We start from the raw sequence: 23857 nt of genomic DNA on the forward strand, positions 1-23857 counted from the left end.
ATTAACCCTTATAATAGAAAGAATAGAAAAGAGATTGCATCTAGAAAAAATCTCAAAACTGAATCAAGCAAAGACAGAAGAAAAAGAAACGTCCTCACAAACGCGCATAGATTACTCAAGAAATCTTTAATGATTAGTTTAATTATAATTTTGTGCCAGAGAACATGCTAAGGATGTCGGGTCACCTTGAAAAGTTGTTGCTTCTTAACTACACAGCTGAATCACGCTCACAAGAGGAAACTACGTCAGTTTCAAATGTTTTAGCTTCATATCTGCTACCAAATTGCACTTTTTTAAAAAAAATCTAACCCCTGTATCACGACATAATCAGATATTTTAGGTGCCACTTTCGTTTTTAGGGACTCTATACCTACGATAATGTCAAGAAATTAGTCACACCGAAAGAAGCATTATGGTGGAGTGTCGACGAATGGTGGAGGCAGCTCTGGAATAATGCCAAACCATCTCTGCTGGCTCAATGTTTTTCCAGTGTGGACTAACGAGGTTTGTGACGTTGATTTTTAGGGATTTGACGTATCTACAGGCATTGAAACCAGAAAACATCTCTGGATATTTTCTTGAATCATCCTATTGCATAACACTGTCTTACGCTTCCTGTAATATCTGTTAAAGCTAATCATGGTTGTTTATGATGCCAAACTGCTGCAGTTCTCTGAAGATCGGCGAATACTTTATGCGAATTAATGCATTATCAGTTGAGTTCCTCTATTAATATTGATCATTTCGGTTAAACGTCTACAATTTAGGGTGACCGCGCATTCAAACTGCAGCACGAACCATTGCTGCCAAATGCGAGCTACAGTCCTCCACATTAATGACTCTGATAGACAGTATTTCGTTTTCAGACAAACCAGCTCTAGAAGTACATGCAGTTTACAGACGAAACACACGAGCCCCTCACTACCTGACTTGCTTTGGTGTTAAAGAAAGCAGTCGAACGCTACTTTGATTACACTCTTCCTTAATGGTTCATTTTCAGGTGAGGGTCACTTAATTTTTTTTCTCCTGGAAACTCGGGTTTTTCATCCAGAAAACCGACTGAAAGATACACTCAGTTACAGACCTAATTTACTTACCTGGTATTTATTAAAGTCCTTAAGAGGTGTTAATGTTTCTCAAATAATACTTGGGTAATTATTATGTTTACTTGATTTCAATGAAGCCTTACTTTCTTACTTAACTTTACATGCCATGGACAGTGTGATGAAAGCTAGTCCTCCCCCCCCGTTCCCCATAATTCCTGGACGATTAAGCATTGATCCATCCACGAGAAATTCTTACACAATGAAAATTCATGTAGCAAGGTACAAAAGTAATAATTTAATGGCATTTACAGTGAAAAGGGACTCGTTTGATTTCAGAGAGGATCGTTAGTGAAACAGCTGTTAGCTAATCGATGCCACTAGTTATAATGGATGAAATGTGCTAACAGAATCTACTCGCTGTCCAGCTGCCACAATTAATCCATAAAGACGATAACAGCACTCGATATACAAGATTGGCATTCCATCTGGAGCGCTGAAACTAGAGACTACAGCGTATTGCATCCGCAGAAGCCAGTTATGATAATGAGATTCCTGTTTATTAGGTATCGCATAGCTACGTGATGTTGGATAGCGGTAATTCTGATCTCTTGTAGTAAGTTCCAATTCTCTCTCTCTCTCTCGCACATGTGCAAATTCCCTCTAATTAGTGGTTTTCAAAAGTGAGTCGCGATCACCTGAGAGATTAGAAGTCCTTTCTTGGAATCGCGATGATAACTGTAAAATATTATGCCATAAATTAAATTTGATGATCTTGGTGGTGGAAGAAAGAGGACTGAATGAACAGTATACTCGGGGAAGGGTTCGCAGGAGCAGACACAGCAACTACTGCTGATCTAAATTAAAAAAGAACTAAGGACAGATAATCTGTCCATTATCACAAAAAATGCGTACTCAATTATATGGCGCTAGTTTATCTATATAATACAAATTTGTACAATAAATCTTTAGGCGTTGCGTCTGTGCTTTCCCACGTGGCCTCTTCGGAACTGCCACAACTCTGTACGACAACCAGCTTGAAGGCACATGTGCATATATGCTAACAAATACGGTAGTCGGCTCATTTATTAATATATCATTGCTATTTTTTAGACTTCGAAATAATCCAGCGAGGAAGGAACGGAAATTTGCTCATTAAGTCTTGTTATCTCCTTGTTATCTACATGTCACACTACGGTTTCCCCAATATGTCACTGCTTCGCTACAACGCATCATCACACTCTGCTAGCCTCATCTCAGGAATAAACAAAGGAATTCCTCCTCCTCCCTATACAAAGTAGTGTTGTTCACGAAGAGCGAAAACTTTTGTATTATATAGCTAATGGGAGTTTTCTACTTCTAAACAACCCTTTACGTGTAGGCCAGTTGGGATTCAAGTTACTGAAACCCACTATTCATTTGCGTCCTTTAGCCAGATGCACCAAAGTTCCTTAAGCTAATTCAGCCCGGAGTTATTACACATTCATTGCTAATGTTAAAGGGAGTTCAGTCTACAACATTTGGTGATCAGAGATCATCGGGCAGACAGAGAAGGTTATAATTTGGCCACAACTGCCAGCTAATCGAACTGTAAAATTTAATAGAAAAGGATTTAGCATAGAAATGCTTAATCAGCAATCAGAAAAGAGATAAAGAGAAATGGGGAAGGAAAAGTAGCTCTTGAATAGTAACAGTGAAGGGAAAATGTTATTCTACAATGGATAGTGCATCTAGTAATAATACAGAGAGTTAATTATGAATGTTTGAAACGATGAGTGGGTTGAGTTGACATCACGTTGCTCGAGGACTGACTTTTTGTATCGCGTAAGCTTCCGAACAATTAATTAACACTGCACCCAGAGGGTCTTAACTCTCTGTCTTTCTGTCTCCGCTCTTTGTTTTATTTTGTTATTGTAATTATAAGAGGGAATGACGTTCATGGGATTTGTAAAGGATGTCTGCGCCTCTAAAATGGTGTCAATTATAACTGATTGCAATCAGACAGTTTTCACTTTCGTACAGCGAACCGAGCTTGTTTTCATTAACATTTTGAATCAATGTCTCGTTTAACCAACAACAGTCACGCGTTTTTACAAAATGGACTGTTTAATGAACCTGGAGACTACAAATACTTGCCAGGATTTGGTAATTCGCGTTAAAACGCTACAAGGACATTATAGACGTTCAGAGCCTTCATTCCAAGTAATTTATGATGGAATAATTTGTAACTAAAATAATAAACAACTCCTTTCTTTTTAATATTCGGTACAGCCCACGATCCGAAGAGTTTACAACTTCAATTGTAAATGTTTAAGGAAGTCAAAACAATGGGTCATGTTTGAGTGTCTTAAATTAAAATTTCTTGAACCTTTGGATTCAAGGTTCCGTTATTGTTAGATCGGATTCGTACTTATATAAAAAATAAAATAATTTCATACGCGCATAAATGGTAAGAAATTTTACTTCTCACTGAGCAGAGATGTCCCACATGGATCATCTCTTGGACCATTTTTTATTTAATATAGTATTAATGGAATTTTTTTTGTGTAAGGGGGAGGCAATAAAATCAATACAATATTATTGGAATCTTTTATTGTAATAAGAGGGACCACATTTCCTCGCTTGCATATTCTAATTTTAACAAAATAGATCGCGATCCTTCTTATATCCCAGAAACGTTTTTGTAATTGTTAACCTTCTCATGATTATGTCTGACAATTACTATTTTTTTAATGTTTTATTCTTCTTTATAGCCATTTATATTTTAATGTACTCACTTAGAAATTTTTAACTTACTCCACTGTGTAATAGAGCCACAGAAAAGGTTCGACAGGCAAAGGCAGTTTATGAGAAATCACTAGCAAACAGAGCAAAGAGGGGGGATAAGGAATTCTTCACATATATAAATGCCAAGAAGAGCAGGACAAACCAGATCGGACCTTTACGTAAGGGAAAGGGGACAGTAATAAATACACCAGCTGCCGTTGCAGATGAACCAAACAGTTATTTTGCATCGATATTTACAAATGAAAAGCTTTTTGTGGCAATGGGAAATTGTGGGAGCGAAGTTAAAAAATATGTAATTAATGATATTGAAATTTCGCAAGATTATTTAATGAAAAAACTTTCGAGCCTACAGACCAGTAAGGCTCCTGGAGTTGATGGAATATACCCTATAATCTTAAGAGAGGCGGCAAGCGAGTGCATTGAACCATTGAGGCTAATTATGCGAGCATCATTAGACTCTGGGGAGATTCCCTTGGATTGGAAAAGTGCAAATGTATCTCCCATACATAAGGGTGGCTCTAAAAGTGAAGTTGGAAATTATCGACCTGTCAGTCTGACTTCAGTAGTAGGGAAAATCATGGAGGCAATGATCAAGGGTGGAATTCAGGATCATTTGGATCGAACTGAAATTCTCAAGGATACTCAGCATGGTTTTGTAAAGGGAAAATCATGTTTAACAAATCTGGTTCGCTATTTCGAAAGGGTCACTCTCGAGTTGGATTTAGGGAATAATTTCGACATTGTTTATTTAGATTTCAGCAAAGCTTTTGACTCAGTCCCACATGAGCGGTTGCTTTATAAGCTGGAACAGGTTGGAATCACTGGGAAAATCCTTAGATGGATAGAAGGATGGCTTCAGGGCAGGAGGCAGAGGGTTGTGATAAATGGCTATTCCTCAGATTTGGTTGATGTAAGAAGTGGGGTTCCCCAAGGATCAGTATTAGGACCACTGTTGTTTTTAATTTTCATAAACGACATTGATGAAGGGATAGAGGGCGTGATGTCTAAATTTGCAGATGATGTTAAAATTGGTAGAGTAGTTAATGATCACTGTCAAGCTGAGCTTCTTCAGAGAGACCTAGATAGACTTCAGGAATGGTCAGAAAAATGGCAGCTGTGCTTTAATCCAACAAAGTGTAAGGTATTACACCTGGGAAACAGTAATCCCAAAAAAACTTATTCACTTGGTGGAGTTCAACTAAACCCAGTACTGGAGGAAAGGGACTTGGGTGTTACGATACGGTCAGACATGAAATTCTCTGAGCATTGTAAACAGGTTGCAAGGAAGGCCCATGGTGTCCTATCGATGATCTATCGAACTTTTGCAAGTAGAGATAGGGACGTGATAATCCCATTATATAAGGCTTATGTTAGACCACACTTGGAACACTGTGTTCAAGTATGGAGACCGCACCTAAAGAAAGACATCGAGCTTCTTGAAAGGGTGCAAAGAAGGGTAACTCGCCTGGTGAGATCGGCAAAAGGGCGTCCTTATGAAGAAAGACTTCGAATATGTGGGTTGCAGAGTTTGGAAACTGGACACCTTAGAGGAGATTTGATTGAGGTGTTTAAGGCTCTGAGAGGCATCAGTAAAATGAATGAGGACAAAATTTTCAAGATTATAAATGATGCTAGAACTAGGAGACATAAATTCAAGTTACGGGGGGAAATGTTTAGATTGGACTGCAGGAAGTTTTATTTTAGCCAGCGAGTTATAAATTACTGGAATAAGTTGCCTTCATGGGTGGTAGAGGCCGACAGTTTGGGGAAATTCAAAGGTCATCTGGATAGTACTTTCGGATAAGGGAAGCGCATAGGATGATAGGTTTAATTTCCTTTTTATTTATTTTTTATTTTATTATTTTTTATTTATTAATTATTATTATTTAGTTATTTATTTTATTTATTTATTTATTTATTTTTTGTGTTTATCATTGTTTTGTTCGGATTTTTTTTTTTTTTTTTTGGCTGGTGCAGCATAAGCCATAGGCTTTCTTGCACCATGCGGCCGTTACTAATACTAATACTAATACATGTATATATTGTAATTGAAATTATTCCTCTTACGTATTGTTAAATACCTTCCGGATATAACTGCGAAGACTGTTTTATTTCTCAATTTTTTTTCAATATTTTAATGCAGAGCTGTCCTCGCGTGTAGCACAGTAGGGTTGCCATATATCCTCTCAAACCTGCCAAAAAGGCCTGGTTTCGAATTCCTTTAGGACCGCAGAAATTTTTAAGCACTTTTGTCCACACGATGGTCAAGTTAGGTGGGTCAGAAGTGAGTCAGAAGGGAGTTTCAGAGTTTTATTTCAAACAAAACTTCAGGTTTTCATCCAGCAAAAAGGGAAACCGATTACAGAATGTAATGACGCTTACTAGTTTTAGTTTCTTTGGCACAAAAAACAAAAAAAAAAAGGAAAAACAAAAGCGCTTCACCTAGTAGCTATTTCAAACTCTCACGATATATTCAAGACCAGTTCCAGTAGTGAAATATCCCTCGACAAGGTCTCACGAAATGACAATAACATTCCTCTGGTTTGTATTAACCCAGCAAAGCGCTTTTCAATTCTTAATATTGTTTCAATCTCGTTCCACAGAGACTAGTTTGGACAGACACAACGACTATGTGCAGGTAAAATTGAATACTTCGCCGTCGTACAACTGAAATCAGGCGTGCATTAGCACGTATGTTTCTAGGCGTATGGCAGTGAAGGCTCAATCCTGCTAGAATGAGCCGTCACTGATAGAAGAGGAGTGGAATCACTTCCTTAGAGAATAAAGTCGATGAAATTCTTATCCTCTCCAAAAGTGAACAAATATAGGTCGAGAAAATGGAAAATTCAAGTATGCGACAGTAAATAGTTTATCATATCACAGATGCACCTCATTCTAGAACTACAGTCGCGAAAGAATGGGCCATCGTAGTGAAGCGTCTGAAAATGTCATCTCAAACGGATTCGCACATATTGGGATGTCACAAAGTGCCATAAGTAGGTTTCTGAACTGATTCCAAGTAATCCAGTCCACTCAGAGACGTTCAGGATTGTAGGCCATCTACAACTCCGAGTCAAGATAAGATCTATACCAGCATGTTAGAGAATTAACAACAGAAAGAAAGCTGTTCTCTTAATGAGATCACCGGCAATGATAATCAACTGTCATGAATTAAGACTGCACTGCACTATGATCATTTTTAGCTGGCAGTGATCATAGTGTATAGATGTGGAATTTATTTAAAAATGTAACTACTGTCAAAGATAAAAGGAAGAGATTTGATTTTGATTTCGTAAATGTTACTACAATGGCCTTGGACAGTGTTTAAATTCTTTTCAGTGGTTGACAGCAGATGTCAACAAATGCAAACGCTAAATGGGAAGTGTTCAGAGGAACAATTGTAGAATCTACTAAGCTTTCTATACCAATTAAGAAATATTGTTCAAGGTAAATGGATTTCATTCTAAATGTTCAATTTAAAGGGATGTCAAATGAACGGATTAAACTGGTGACAGAGAATAAAAATTGCATGAGTTGATTAAAAATTAAGCCCCCAGTAAATAAAAACTAGTTTGCAAATTATTACTCAAGGGATTAGAGACGTTAAGGTAGATTACGAGAAAGCTTTTCGCTGAAAAGAAAATGCGAAGAAAAGTAGCACAGAATACTTACCTTAGTTAACACTAGAAGACAAGGGATGAACCCATTGCCTGCATTTTGGCTGATACTGTGCAGGCTTGTTTCTTTGTATCGTTCTATCAATACTACTACTAATATTAAAACTGTTTTTATTTATGTACTCTATTTGAAGTGTACACTTCACTCCGGAACGGCAGCATATGCTAATGGGGTAGATAAAATAAGTAGAAATGTGATCAATAAGTACACAGCAAAGTAAATTATGTGCAATACAATTCAATATAAATACAAAAATAATATATAGTACAATATATACAATAAATATATTTAAAAAGACGGTTGTTGGAAATGTGGCACAAGAAGCTGCCCAGAGCTTCTCCATCAGCTGGAACTCATTAGCCGGTAAGTTTGCTTACTATACCAATGTGGTTATCAGCACACAAGTTGGCACACAGTTGCTCTATATCTATGCCCAGCCGGTTCACTAGAATTACCGTATTGGACTGAAACATCCAGTGTAGGCTTCTGAGCTGATCATAGTTGGAGCGCAGCAGCATCACCTCAGTTCCGTGTGCTATCCTTAAGCTACGAGGGAGAGAAATAATTTCCGAAAGGTTTGGTGTATCTTTTCTGGATGAAAGCCGTTTTTCCAGGGTGATGATGTTGGTCCTGATTATGATTAATTCCTAGCGGGCGAGTTAAGTGGTATATAGAATGTTTCTTGAGATTATGAAAGGTTTTCTGAGTGTCCTGTTTAGCCACGTTAGGATCCCGTATTCTATGCTAAGGAAGTCCTTCAGTCGAGTACACGATGCAGAGGCCCAAATAACAGATGCGTAGAGTGCAACGGGGAAGACGCATCTCAGGACATAGAGAGTTATGAGACTTGGATTGTAAACACCAGTAAGTTGGTGTATATTTACACATTCCCAGTACCGCATGACAGCGGTAAAATTCTTTCTTATGGCTTCTCCCATCTACAATGGTGTTCAAAGAAAGTGCATCACCCCTTAAAATTGTAATTGTCGTCCGAATAACGTAAATATATGGCAATATTTCTTACAGATTGCATCAGATAAGATTGACACGCGTAGGTGATGACGCAATATTGCATCAGCTGTTACTTTTAGCTATATAAGCACACTCTGCAAGAGTTGCAGTCATTCCTTTGCTTGTGTTAGGATAGCGAATTACATGCAACTGACTCCACTGTTACTTTACGTGAGGAAGGATGTTCTTCCCGTCGTATTGCTTATAGAGTGTCTTGTAATCAGTCAACAGTGAGTAGATTTCTTTCCAAACTCAAGAATACTGGTTCTGCTGATAGGGAAAAAGGAACCGGACGCCGCAAACGAGTCTCTACGCCAAAACGGGACCGCGTTTTGAAGCGCTTATGCCTTAAAAACTGTAAAGCTTCTTCGTCAGTTGAAAAGAGAATGGGAAGAACATACAGGAGTGGTAGCAAGTGCAGTAACAGTCAGAAGGCGACTCTTCAAATATGGACTTGTAGACTGTCGTCCTAAGAAAAAGCTCCTCCTCACACAAAAAAATAAAAAAGGCTCGATTAATTTGGTGTAAGGAGCATGTCAAATGGACCCCGAGCAGTGGTAGTCAGTTATTTTCTCGGATGAGAAAAAATTCAACCTGCATGGCTCTGATGGAAGAAAAACGATTCATCGTAGACGTGGTGAAGAATAACATCCAGACTGTGTAGTGTCTACAATGAAATTCCCTACCATCCAAATGATATGGGGGTGCATTTCGTATCACCTGCATTTCATAAAAGGTTCTGTAAATGCCAATGGATACCTGGCTATATTGGAAGGCAAATTGCTGCCAACCTTTAGAGACCATTTCAACCTGACAAGTAACTGCATCTTTCAGGACGACTCTGCTCCTTGTCATCGGGCGAAAAGTGTAAGTAGGCACTTCTGTAGTTACTTTGACTTCATTTCTGCATTAGAGATTCGACAGCAATGTGTTTACATTTGTTACAGGTGAAAAAATAGTTGGAAGAACGGTCCATTACAACTCTTAGCTGGCCAGGAAACAGCCCGGACCTGAATCCTATAGAGAACTGTTGACATCGTGTGGAATCTGCAGTTGCCAGAAAGAAACCAAAGGCCCTTCGTGAACTTCAGGAAGCCATAATTCGTGTTTGGAACCACGCACTATCAGTTTATTTTTATACAGTATATTTAGAAATTGATCTTGTCAATGCCTGGATGGTGTGCTGCTGTCATCAGGGCCAGAGGCGGTTTAACTAAATATTAGTTTGCACCTGGTGAACTTTTCATTTTGTTTTTCATTTAAAATGATAAACTGAAGCAAATTGAAGGCTTCTGATAACATTTCAGCCATAATTGTCGTGTTTACCACAACTGTTGTATAAAGGTTGCAAATTCATTTTCAAATACTTTGAGAGCCCGTCAAATATTACTTAGCTTTGCCTTAACTATTATAAATATCTTTAGTTTATATTTCTAGTTTTGATGCTTGTCATTAATGTAACATACTATCGCGAAAAAAGGGTTATAAATGTGAAATTCCTAGGTGATGCACTTTCTTTGAACACCAGTGTACGAGTCCCGTATTGTCGATTTTAATTAGGATGTTCAGGGCGAGGATGTTAATCTGAAACCTGCGCTTGTGGCATCCAGTGTGAGTGACAGCGAGTTGTCTAATGAACATATAATTACTTCCGCACCACCATTATCTCCAACACAAACACAGAAGCAACGATCAGATCTCCTTCACTATGACAACATCCCTTCCTTCTATAGATACCCGATATTGACCACTGCAGGAAGCCACTTTTAATCATGCTTTGACCAGGGAGATCGTAACAAAGCGATTCGTTATGATTATAACATCAACTGAATGAGGAGATCGGAATAATCAGAGATGGAACAGGAGCTGTAACTTTCCTACAATTGGACGGTTTTATTTCCGCACCAGATTTTCAAGCCTTTTAATTAAAGTTATTGTACTTGAATAACTAAACACGCCAATTAGGCCGGGTTTAAATGCCAAAACGCACTGGCTTCACTATATGTTAGGATCATGCTAATATTCAGAACAATTCATGAATGAACAACTAGGAACGGGGCACCGTTCCTCACCAAACCAATTAAATTTTCCTATGACCAAAAACTTGTACAGACATAATACATAATGGCGCAATGTGGCTATAAACTTCTCCTAAAAACCAAAAACCTCTAACGCGAATGATGTTCCCAATAGCTCAAGAAAAGTGTAGTTGTATTATATTTGCCTTTAAACAAAGTCCTACTACTTTTAGCTACCTAAAATTTGTCTATCGTATCGAAGTAACTTGAATTGGATTCGCCAATCTTACAGCAGCAAATAGCTGCAAGAAACTAAAATGATTGCAAGCATCTTGTGTTTAACCTCCATTCTTCAAGGAGAATGTTCTATTCAGGATCCGTTGGTGATATAATGCAATTATGGTAAAATAATATCCCCCCCAAACTACATATTTCTGTTTGCTTGAGTGAGAACAATCAAAAACAAGTATTCAGATCTCATGCTCAAACAATTATAGCAGTGGATCATCTGTAAAATCATACCTAAGCATCAGAAAGCACATCCTGGAATGTTTAAATAATGCAACATAAAGTATACCGGAATACTAAAAATTGATAATATTGCAGTAAACTATTTAGTGTCCAGTGAGCTGGACATCCTGATAGGAGAACTCCTGCTATCAACCAGCTCTTCACCAGCAATGTAGAAAATAATAGCCATAAATACATTACTTGGAAAAAGTAGAATATCAGCGATTTGACAAACGGCATAACTGTTGGTGTCCTGGCAGTGGAAGCTTCATTCAGGAAGAGAAATGGGGTTAATGCACGCAAGGTATCAAACTTTAATGAAGATTCTATAGTCACTGGCTATCGACTGAATAATCTGACACAAAGCTGGATGGAAGAAGAAGAAGATACTCCACTTATTTCTGTACTGTAAGTCAAAATCAAAAGGCGGCATTGTATCAATATTCCATGATTCTATAAAATTAAAGTTTATTGGTTTTAGAACGTGTTATATGATGCGTGTTTGCTGGATGAAAAACCTAAGTTTATGGGATCATTAGCATTATCATTAGCATTAGTAGAGGCATATGGTGCAAGAAAGCAAGCTTATGCAGCATCAGCCAAAAAAACCCACTTCCACTTCATCCCTCCGTTCGTTCGAAATACCTGTCCAGCTGAGCCTTAAATTTATTTAGGCTATCAACTTCCACAATAAGGGAAGTATGTTCCACTAACCAACTACCCGCTGGCTAAAGGCAAATTTCCGCACATCTGTCTTTCCTCCATCTGAATTTATGCCCTCTCAGGTGATTATTCTGAGCAAGAGGAAGATTCCCATCGGCATTGAGCATGCTCAAACAATTCAAGTCTTTATACACCTCTATCAGATCACCTCGCCGGTGCCTAGTCTCCAGACACCGTAATTTGCAAAACTTAAGTCTTTCTTCGTAAGAGCAACCCTTTGTTCCATTCATTAATCTTGCCCTTCTCTGTACTCGTTCCAGCAGCTCTACATCCTTCTTGAAATGAGGCCTCCAGACCTGTATACAGTACTCAAGGTGTGGCCTGACCATTGCCTTATATGACAAGGGAATAATCACCTCATTATCCCTGCTATAAAAATTCCTGTATATCATTTTATTTATTTCGTATGATGTGCTCAATACACGAAGGAACCAGTTTTTTTCTTGCTTCCTTCGTGTATCGTGGCCGGGATATCCAACCAATCGGTTGGTTCGGCACCATCGTGATATCCAGCCCGAGGCGGGAATCGAACCCGCGACTTTTGGGTTGCCAGGCAGGCACTTTACCTACCCGGCTAGCCCGGTCGGCCTGTATATCATTGACAAGACACCATGAGCTACTCTTGCAGCCCGTCTGCACTGTTCAGAGAACTTCATATCTGCCTGCACAATTACCCCCAGGTCATTTTCATTCTCTACCACTGTCAGTTTAGTACCACAGAGTTGATACGTTGCTCTGGAGTTGCTGTTTCTCATATGTAGTACTTTACATTTGTCAATGTTAAACTTCATTTGCCACCTCTCAGCCGATCTGCTCAACCTTTCCAGATCCTGTTGCAGCAGCATAGTGTCAGTAGTGTCCTTCACAACCCTGCCAACCTTTGTATCGTCTGCAAACTTGGACAATAAGCTTGATACACCATCATCAGTATCATTTATAAATACAGAAAACAATAATGGACCCAACACTGAGCCCTGAGGGACTCCACTAATAACATTAATCCACGATGAGCAGTGTCCATTGATTACCACTCTCTGTCTTCTCCCCATCAACCACCCCTTTATCCTTAGCAGCAATTTGCCTCCAATGCCACACTGCTCCAATTTGTGCAACAGACTTCCATGTGCAACAGTATCAAAAGCCTTTCTAAGATCCAAATAGTAGTAGTAGTAGTAGTAGCAGTGGCATTTGATGCAAGAAAGCTAGTGTATGAGCTTATGCAGCATCAGCCAAAAAAAAAAAAAAAAAAAAATCACACCATTCCCTCCAAATGCCTGTCCAGTTCCTCCTTAAATTTATTCAACCTATCAACTTCCACAACGACAATGGAAGTTTGTTCCAGCAATTAACCACCCGCTGGCTAAAGACAAATTTCCGCACATCTAATCTACATCTGTCTTTTCTTAATTTGAATTTATGCCCTCTTAGGTTCGTAATCTGAACAAGTGGAAGGATCCCATCAGAATTCAGCGTGCTCAACCCATTCAAGGCCTTATACACCTCAATCAGATCACCGCGCAGGTGCCTAGTCTCCAGCCACTGCAATTTTCAGGACTTAAGCCTCTCTTGGTAAGAGGATCCCTTCATTCACCTCACCAATCTTGTTGCCCTTCTCTGTACACGCTCAAGTAAATCTACATCCTTCCTAAAATGAGGCCTCCAGACCTGTACGCAGTACTCAAGGCGTGGCTTGACCATTGCCTTATACAGAGGGATAATCACCTCCTTTTCCCTATAGCAAAATTCCTATATATCATTGACAAAACCCCATTACCTGCCCTGGCAACCTGTCTGCATTGCTCAGAAAACGTCATATCTGACTGCACAATTACTCCCAGGTCTTTTTCATTTTCTACCACCTTAAGTGTAGTACCACACAGTTGGTACGTTTCTCTGGGGTTACTTCTACCCATATGCAGTACTTTGCATTTGTCAAGGTTAAACTTCAGTTGCCACTTCTTAGCCCATCTGCCCAAATTATCTAGATCCTGTTGCAGTAGCACACTGCCATTACTGTCATTAACAACCCTGCCAACCTTTGTATCATCTGCAAACTTCGACATTAAGCCTGATATACCTTCATCAATATCATTGATAAATATACAAAATATATAATATCAAAGTTATTCCCTGCATCCAGGTCTTTTGTAACTCCATCATAGTATCCAGTCAAATTGGTCAGACAAGACTTTCCCTTAACAAAACCATGCTGTGTCTGAGCTATAACTGAAGTCTTGTCTAGATGATTCTGCAGTGCTTCTTTAACCAGTGTCTCCATTAATTTTCCTGGAACAGAAGTTAAACTAACAGGTCTATAATTACTTGCGTCAGCTTTTGATCCTGCTTTGTGAATTGGTGTCACATTTGCACATTTCCAGTCTATGGGTACCTCCCCTCAGTCCAAAGAAGCTCTCATAATTATGGCTAATGGTTTACTTACTTCCTTTGCTGCTTCCTTTAATATAACTGGATAGATCCAATTCCACCCCGGGTGCCTTTTTTATGTTTATCCTCAACAATTTCTCCTCCACTTTCCTCTCAGTAATTATAAAATCATCTAGCTCACTGCCAGAGTTTACTTCACCTCTGGCATTCCCCTTCCTGAATAACTCCTCATGTGTGAATGTGGATGCAAAATACTCGTTTAGTTTGTTAGCCACCTGAGGAGGATTCTCAACTGTTGAACCATCAATATCCAGTGGACCAATCTGATTTATCCCTTTCCTTCTAGAGTTTACATAAGTAAAGAACTCTTTTCTGTTTTTCTTTGCATCCCTTGCCAAGGATTTCTCATAATCTGCCTTTGCCTGCCTAATCTCCTTTGTGACTTGGTTACAGACCAACTTATATCTATCATAGGCTTCCATGTCATCCATTAATTTGTATGTATCCCATGCATTTTTCTTCTCTGCCACATGTCTCATTAGTTCATCTGACATACATTTAGGCCTAAACCTTGAACAATATTTCTTAGTTGGTATGTAAAGCCTAGTAGCTTCCAAGATAAGTTCTTTGAATGCTTCCTATTTTTCATTTGATGCTGGTAACATCATCAGTTGGTCCCACTGTGTAGAATTTAAATACTGTCTCAGTCCATAGTAGTCGCCTTTACGAAAGCAATAACCCTTCCCTTTACCCCTAATGGTAGTTACCTCTTTGAGTAAATCCCACTTCAGCACACTGTGATCACTGCCACCTAGTGGTTCCTCTATCTGCAGATTCTTAATGCATGAAGAATCACTACTGATAATCAAATCAAGAGTATTACTCCCTCTAGTTGCCTCCCGAACATGCTGATGTAGAAAACAATCATCCAATAAATCCACAAAAGCCCTGCTAGTGTGTGAGTGACCATCCCCCAAATTGCAGTCAATATCTGGGAAATTAAAATCTCCCATTATAAGACTCTCTGATTTACTGGCCCACTATTTTCCTGTACAGTTCCTTATTATACTCATCAGAGTCATTAGTCCTATAGCACACTCCTACTCTCAATTTTGATCTCCAAATGCTTATGTCACACCAAACTGACTCCACACTGCACTGTCTAGTGATGTCGACTGGCTTCACTTCTTTGGATTTTATGTGTTTCTTAACTAATAGCATAACCCCTCCTCCCTTCCTATCCAGTCTATCCTTTCTGTAGACGTTGTACTCCCCAAATTCCAGTTCTGCATTCCTTATATCTGTGTGACACCACGTCTCTGATATCCCAACAATATCCGCCTTTGATGCTTTGACCAACACCTCAAATTCATCAAATTTATTTACTAAACTCCTAGCATTGGTGTACACGCAAGTATACCTGCACTTGTTTCTATTCTTAGCTACTCTAACACAACCCATGCGTTTACTTGTACCGCAATGACTCCCAGCAGTCTCTGAAATATCCTGCATCTTGTTTTCCAGTCTTCTGCTGATTCCAATAGAAGCAGTGCAAGAATCACTTTCACCTCAGCCGGTGGCTACTGTTAATCTATTAATCCTTGTATCGCCCCAAGCTAGCAGTTTTCCGACCCACCTAACACTGTCTCGATAGCGTCAGCAAATATTCTTGCACCCTTTCTATTTAAGTGTATCCCATCCCTGTAGAAGCAGTCTCTCCTGTTAACAAGTACAGACCAGGCTGAAAAAAATTCTACCCCTTGAGTCTTGCGCAATCTTTCCAGGGCCGAATTGATCGACAAGGCTCTCATCATATACTCCCTCCTGTCGTGTCTGGGCAGAATTGCAGACAAAAAGTATATAATTTCATTTGAGAGTGACTAACTCGTCTACAGTGCGAAAAAGATCGATAAAATCCTCCATCTTAATGGTATTCGAACCCCGACCTTTCCCGTAAGGTGTGGAAGGACAGCAATAACAAAAACTATGTTAGCAACGAGCGCCAAAATTGATGGATGTCTGTAATATTAGCGGATCTCGATTGAAAACAACCGTCTTCCTACGTATCGAAGAAATATCAAACGTGTCAAATATATTCCGTTATCCAAGCTAAACCTCCCATCCTGTACACCACGTACTTTTTACAACCCTGAAAGTTAATTCATGAATTCCTATCTGGTCGTAGCTCAGCCTTACGTCTCTTCCAGATGAGTGTGACGCGCACTTTCCTTAGAGAATCGATGGAGCTTCTTGAATAAATATTGACTCTATTTTTTTTAGCTTCTGTCACGTAGTTAATTACGGTGTTTGGGCTTTGCTGACGATCAGGTGTCTTGCGTCCATCCTTTTCCTACAGAAAAAGTCAACATTCGGCAGGTAGCATCTAATAGCGTATTCATCTCACGTTACTCGGTTGTCTGAGGCAGCTGGCCTCATCCTAAACGTCTTCGAAGAATAACCTGTCAGGTGAACACCTGCCTTCGCTAACCAAACAATAGATCGCAGCATCCCTTGTGTGAAGTACTCACACAACTCCACGATCTCATCAACAAGAACGATATTAAGGAGGAAAAAATGCTTAGATATATAATCGCCTTAAATTACATTTTTCTTTATTCATACACTGCATTGTGAAACGTCTCTGACAGCTAGATCAAAGGAAGACTGAAAACAGCGAATTTTCTGAATTTCTAAGAGTTCCTGAATTTTTAAAAAGGCAACAATACACTCCTATTACTTTTTGTAATAAAGTATACACCTACCTTTCTAGAGTGAGTTTCATGACAGTTCTCATCTCGGATTTTCGTTTCTTTGATTTCCCCTGTGGATCTGAGCTCATTAATATTCAGTTCCTAGTTGAATTATGTATACTGCATGGATTTTCAATAAGTTTTAGAATTTCGCAACTGAATATTCGGAAAGAGCCTTTGAAAACTGCATTAATAATTGCTTGTACACGAAAAATGGTTATTGTAAAAAAGAGCAAAAGTGATATTCTAATTACAGAGGAGAAAAATTTTCTCCACGTATTCTACGCCATCTAAAGACATATCAGATATATTTTATTTATACAGGGTGTTTCAGTTAAACGTTTCAGAACCTCTAAGAGGGGTAGGGTACATCCTGACAACTCGAAATCATATAGCAATGTGGGGTCGGAAATGCTTTCCTGAAGCGGTGTTGTACACAGAAGCACCATAAAGAAAAGAGACCGTAAGTGAGAAATCGTTTTAATAATACATGAAAAGAAGCAAAAGGTACATGGATTAAAGTAAGTGTTCGAAGTTTCTTCCACGGGCTACAATGCACGCCTCACATCTCCGACGCATGGACATCCGAACATTCTGGAATACTCCAGGCGAATTTCGAATTTCTTCGGCAGCTACTGCGATTCTTGCAACCAGCTCCTCAGCATTGTCAACAGGGGTGTCATAAACTAGCGATTTCATATGACCCCAGAAATAAAAATCAAGACATGATAGGTCGGGTGACCGAGCAGGCCAACGCACGGGACCACCACGTCCGATCCACTGTTGACCAAATGTGACATCCAGGTAGTTACGAACATCTCCGCTATAATGGGCAGGGGCTCCATCGTGTTGGAACCACATTGTGTGTTGCGTCGATGCAGAAATCTGTTCATCTCTCAAAAGTTGTGGCAATACTTGCTGCAGAAAGATCAAGTAGATAGGTCCGGTTAGACGACACGGTAACAGGTAAGGTCCGATGAGGTGATCTCCCATAATACCGGCCCATACATTGACCGAAAATCGAATCTGTGCTGCACGACTTCGCACGACGACTTCTGTGTACAACATCGCTTCAGGAAAGCATTTCCGACCCCACATTGCTATATGATTTCGAGTTGTCAGGATGTACCCTACCCCTCTTAGAAGTTCTGAAACGTTTAACTGAAACACCCTGTATAAGACTTCAAATGATACTGTATACTGAATGGTTTAAAATATATGTGATGAAAAATTCATCTATGAGCGTCATTAGGTTTCCATCAGAAGGCAAAAATCCTTATGCAAATTATACGAGTATCTACAACACTTTATTCATATTTTCAGAAATAAAATATACTCGTAAGTATATACTGCAAACACGTTTTTTTCTTGTTCAATTGATATTCATCAAGGTCAATTCAGTGAGATAGTAGTAAAAATAAACAAGTACATTACTTTCAACGTGCCGGACACCGAGAGAAAAACTAATTGAACATACACTGCCCTACCATTAATATCTGGACACCTGCCTTTAGCCAAAAAAAAGAGCTTTTATTGTGCCATTTAATTTTTGTGCTGAAACCCTTTGCTTTGATGACGGCTTTCAATCTTGCGGCATACTCTCAACCAGCTTTTTATTAATTTCAGGTGATATGTTTCTCCACTCGGCCTTTAACGCATCCACCAGTTCGGCCTTTTTTTTGGGAGATCTAGACCTGCACTTACCCGACGATCCACTACATCCCAAAGATGCTCGATAGGATTCAGATCAGTACTCTAGACTGGCAAATCCAACTTTTCCACACCGATGTCCTCAAACCACTCTGTTATGACTCAAGCAGTATGGCATGGCACGTTGTCTTGCTGATACAGGTATGGGCCTTCCCCGAAGTATTGCCATACTGTTGAAAGTGTATAGTTGTCCAAGCTATCTTGGTATTGCACAGCATTCATGGTTTTGTTGATAACGACTAATGGGCCCAAACCAAACCATGAAAGGAGCCCCATACCATGTCACTGCTTCCACGAAACTTCATTATTGGGAGGAAGTGTTCCCTTGGTTTAAATATACGCGAACCTCGACTCGTCTATCCATAGGACTGTTTTCCACTGCGTTGCAGTCCAGGATTCGCGCTCCTTACACCATGTTAATCGGCGTCTAGCATTTGTTGAGGTGATCAAATTTGTTGAACTGTTGAGATAATTCTGTTGAATGTGTCATCTACATGTTCACTTTTGCAAGTGTCTGTTTGAAGCCCAGTATGCATGTTTATAGTAGGTTCTGTGGCGTGTTGCATGAATAGGACCTGTTTCACCATCCATGGAGGGGTGTCCGGATACTAACGGTAGGGCAGTGTAATTAGCTATTGTAAAGCTGAAAGTTAAAGTAAAAAAGAATAAATATGATGAAAAAATACTTAATATTTTCCGATAGAAAACTAACATCATCTCGGAATACTGACTAGTTGGTTATTAGTTGGTTCACAGCAGGTGGGAAAAATGGATTACAGGAGCAAGAGAAAATAGATACTTGTGGGGAATTCCTGGACCACGACGAGGAGGAGGGCGTGTGACCAAGAGATCAGAGAGCGAGCGATATGTATACACCTATGTGGTCAAAGGTACAAACGAGCGCTTCAGTTTCAAGAGAGGGGACTAAAATGAAATGAGAGATTTCCTGGGCTCGATTAGTCAAAGGGACTATTGTTTGCTGTTTGATACAAACATGATAAAGGAATATTCAAAGGATTTATTTTCGAAGCAACAAACGTATTCATGCCATGCCAGTGGTCATGTTCCGTAAACAAAAGATGAAAAATTAGGTGAAGGTGAGTATGAGCATTATGATAGAATATGTTGTAAGATTACTGATGAGATAAGACTGGTAAACGCTAATTGTGTGTGTGTGTGTGTGTGTGTGTGTGTGTGTGTGTGTGTGTGTGTGTGTGTGTGTGTGTGTGTGTGTGATTACGATTAGACTCCAAGAAGATTTCTTTGGACTAATTTGGTTGATTGATTGGTTGTTGTAGTGTTTTAGCCACATTATCCTCTTTCAACTTCTCAATCTTCAACCCATGCACGGTACTAAGTACAATAGGTTCTAAAACTTCTCGTGGTTGAGGATTTAATAAAAAAAAAACATTAGCAACTTAGAATACATTGCGCTGTATATATGTGGTTAAATTGTACTGTGGTCGATTTACTGTTTAATGGACGAAAAACCCTAGTTTCAGGGACAAAAAAAACATGCTATCCTCGCTAGAGACTGACCAAAAGAACATGCTACCCTCGCCAGAAACCGACCGGAGTCCTAATACTGTCAAGGATTCGAACTCCGATCTTTTTCACCCGGTCAGTCAGTCAGTCTTCAGGGTGCCCAATAGGTGGAGTCCATCAATGATCGGTATTGGTCCATTCTTATTTCTAATTTTCATAAAACGATATTGGCCAGGACATCCAAGGGAAGCTGTTCAAGTTTTCTGATTTGAAGGCAGGATGGGTAAATAGCGATTCAAGTCAGGCCCTAATTGGATCGGTTGCATATGTGGTCCAATAATGGCAACGAAAATTTTATGTTTCTAAATGTAAGCTTATGCATTTTGGTTAACAGAGATCCTAGAGTCACATATAAGCTTTGGGGGAAACTGAAGTGGTTCAAGTTCGAACAATTCATTCTAACATAAAATTTTTCATACTGTGAAAAACAGGCAGTTAGGAAGGCAATAATGTTCTGCCCATGATATTTAGAACGCTTGCCATGTCCATGATTTATAGAACGCTAGTAGAAAGGCTGTCATTATCCTTCTATACAAAACGATGGTCAAATTTTTGCTCGCTGTTCGATCGTCCACTCGCAAATTCAGCATCCTTTTTCCATAATATTTTTATGGACTTGGGAATAGGTGTGATTTATATTAGTATATGAATCTGCTTTAATATTATTATTTATGCCCACTGCTGGACATGTGAGTGTTTGAGATGGCTTTCATATGCATTTCACCTATAAGTGTTGAACAGAGATCGCGTATCTTCAGTTGTGCTTTGATTGTGAGAGCCCAACGGTGTGATTACATCTGGTTGAACTAATGAAGGATTATCCTTTCTATGATAGCATTTAACATACGAATTAGGCGTAGTCTCCACGTGCCAATTTTCACAGCCAGTAGTGTCGAGATCTGCATATCCTTTGAATTATTAATGTCCTCCGTTGAGTTCTAGTTTACCGTAAGAGACCGCACCACAGGATTATGTGGAAGCGGAATAGGCGAGATCATCCATTAAATTATGAAGCTAGAAGTTTTACTAATGCTATGTGTTGCATAGCCTATTGAACGCTCAAAATTTTCATTATTACAGTTAAATGAGATAATAGCATCAGATAATAATAAAGATAATAATAAATTACATAATAACACCGGAATAACAACTGTTGCTAAAAATTGATAAGGACAATAATTAGGAGAATGCTGTTATTATACATCAACAAGTATTATGTAATAATGGGTTAAAAGTTGAACATGTCACATCTTGTATTATTAAACTAGTAAATTTAATACGATCGAGGGGCCTGAAACACAAACAATTCGTTAATTTTCTTCAAGATATTGAATCCGAGTACACAGATATTCCTTATCATAGCCAAATTCGATGGCTTAGCTTTGGAAAAGTTCTTCGGCTAGTATGGGATCTTAAAGATGACATCGTTCTATTTTTAAAACTGAAAAATATTATGGACTTTCTCGAATTAACTGATAATAACTGGATTTGTGATTTTGCATTTACCCTGGACATCGGGACACAGTTAAATACTTTCAACACAGTGTTACAAGGGAAAAATTTATACGCCTATGATATGGTAAAAAGTTTGAATGGATTTCAATTAAAACTCCAGTTGTTCCTTCGACATTTATTAATTAATAAGGTAGACCACTTTCCAACCATGAAGTTGCTGAAGATTCCAGAAAATAAATTCGAAAAATATTGTGAAATTATCAAGGCAACTTCCGAAAAATTGAGACAAGTTTGGCAATAGTGCGCGATCCATTTTCAATAGAAATTCATAGTGCACCGAGTGAACTACAACTTCAGATTATAGACTGCAGTGTGATACCGATTTAAGAGAATTGCACCGTCGTGAGGAAATCTGTAAATTTTACAATACTCTTAATTCGGACAAATTCGACGAACTTAAAGATTTTGCCCGAAAAATGTTGGTTACTTTTGGATCAACCTACATATGTGAACAAACATTTTCCATCATGAATCTAAATAAAAATTCTTTACGATCAAGCATCACCGATGAACATTTACAAGCAGTTTTAAGAATCTCAACTACAAAATTAACACCTGAAATTAAAAAAAAAATGTTAAAAGATGTAAAACAGTTCCATTCATCTCATTAAATTCTTGGTTGTTAGAGAATAATTTTTTTTATGTTATATTTCTTCGTGATAACAAATAATATATATCTAAAAATAGTATTTTACGTGCGGCCCGCCTTCTTTTTGAATTCCTAATGTGGCCCTTCAGCCAAAAAGTTTGCCCAGGCCTGTTCTAGACGAAATTAAATTACTGATTATCAGTCATTTGAATGGTACAGTCCTGGAAGTCAGCAGAGAACAAAGAGTCGCAAGAGTCCAGCGAAAATAATTGAGAAGGTAATTTATATGAAAATTTTTCCCTGTATCTAACTTTTAATCATTGCTAAAGAGCATGTCCTTGTTCAGTAGATTAAAGAGCATAACTTCAAATTTTGTTCTCCCTTTAGATTTATGAACTTTCCCCCCTCGCTCTACAACAAATCGTCATCGCTGGACCTGCTAATTTTTGAGCCACCAACGGTAGAAGATCTAGTGGTACAGTAGTTTCACATTCGTAGGACTAAAAAAATTTATATTCTGACAATATTTAAGGATTTTCTCTCACACCAGAAAGCACAGATCTGCCCTTTCAGGTGTGAGGGAGTTAAATCACTCTATATAAAGCAAATCTTTTCATTCTAAAGCTATTACGTACTTGAGCTTGATATCCTATTCTGTCTTCGCAAAATCAGCCTTTAACTTGAAAGCTATAACTTTAATTAAGTGAGAAGAATATTTATAAAACTGGCACTGACTGGAACATCCGACGTCTCTACGAAATCATAATGAACTACACTATTATTTTATCAATGGATAGTTACTCATTTGTGGTCTCCTGTTCCACTAAAATCAATTGCTATCTTCTTTTTAGTTGTCTTTGGAGCTTTCAAAGAGAAAAGTCCTAGGGAAACTGTGATTTCAAAGCTTCCCAAGAGACTCAATTGCAAGGACAATTTTCTCCACATTATTTAACGAGATTTACACGAAGAAGACTTTCACAGTAGAGATGGTAAAGGCAATCTAAAACTCAGCACGTATAATAGAATTCTTTAGCTTTCGTACCGAAATATAGTTTCGTATTTCTTCTACGCACGATACATTCTCTTTGTGTTTCTTCGTTCGCAAATGCTTGGCTGTATAACCTTTCCTATTATATGATAGTAATGAAATCGTATCAGACCATGATTATAAAAACAAAGGTCAACCTTTTCCAACTGAATAATGCCAGAAAGCTCTTTGAAATAGAATTTCTTGAGAGCTGCCTTATTCGCATTTTACGTCTTCTCAAAGAACACGATTACATTTCTTGAATAAAAAATTCATATCTCTTCGCTAAAAATAGTACATAAATCGATTATCACTACAACCGTGCAGCGAACGGTGATCCAGCTGTAAGAGATTTAACGAATCTTAACACATCTGCTCATTGACTAGGTGGAACATCCATCATAAAATTAGTTATAATGTATGAAAATTGATCAACGATGGCTCTCAGTGAACTAGAGACAACCATTGAAATCTGCACGCTAATGGGATGAAAAACAAAGGTGATTGAATGAAAATTTGAATTAAAAATGATACTGTTCAACCGAATTTTGATTTACATATAAAAC

General features: G+C 38.6%; 1 protein-coding gene across 1 annotated transcript in view; it reads left to right on the forward strand.

Moving 5' to 3' along the window:
* Positions 1 to 23857, forward strand: part of LOC150080417 (ras-related and estrogen-regulated growth inhibitor) — a 53868-nt gene that overhangs the window by 23450 nt on the left and 6561 nt on the right. The window lies entirely within an intron of this gene.

This window comes from Mastigoproctus giganteus, chromosome 9 (assembly GCF_048544385.1).
Source record: "Mastigoproctus giganteus isolate SK-2022 chromosome 9, ASM4854438v1, whole genome shotgun sequence".
Lineage (NCBI taxonomy): Eukaryota > Metazoa > Arthropoda > Arachnida > Uropygi > Thelyphonidae > Mastigoproctus > Mastigoproctus giganteus.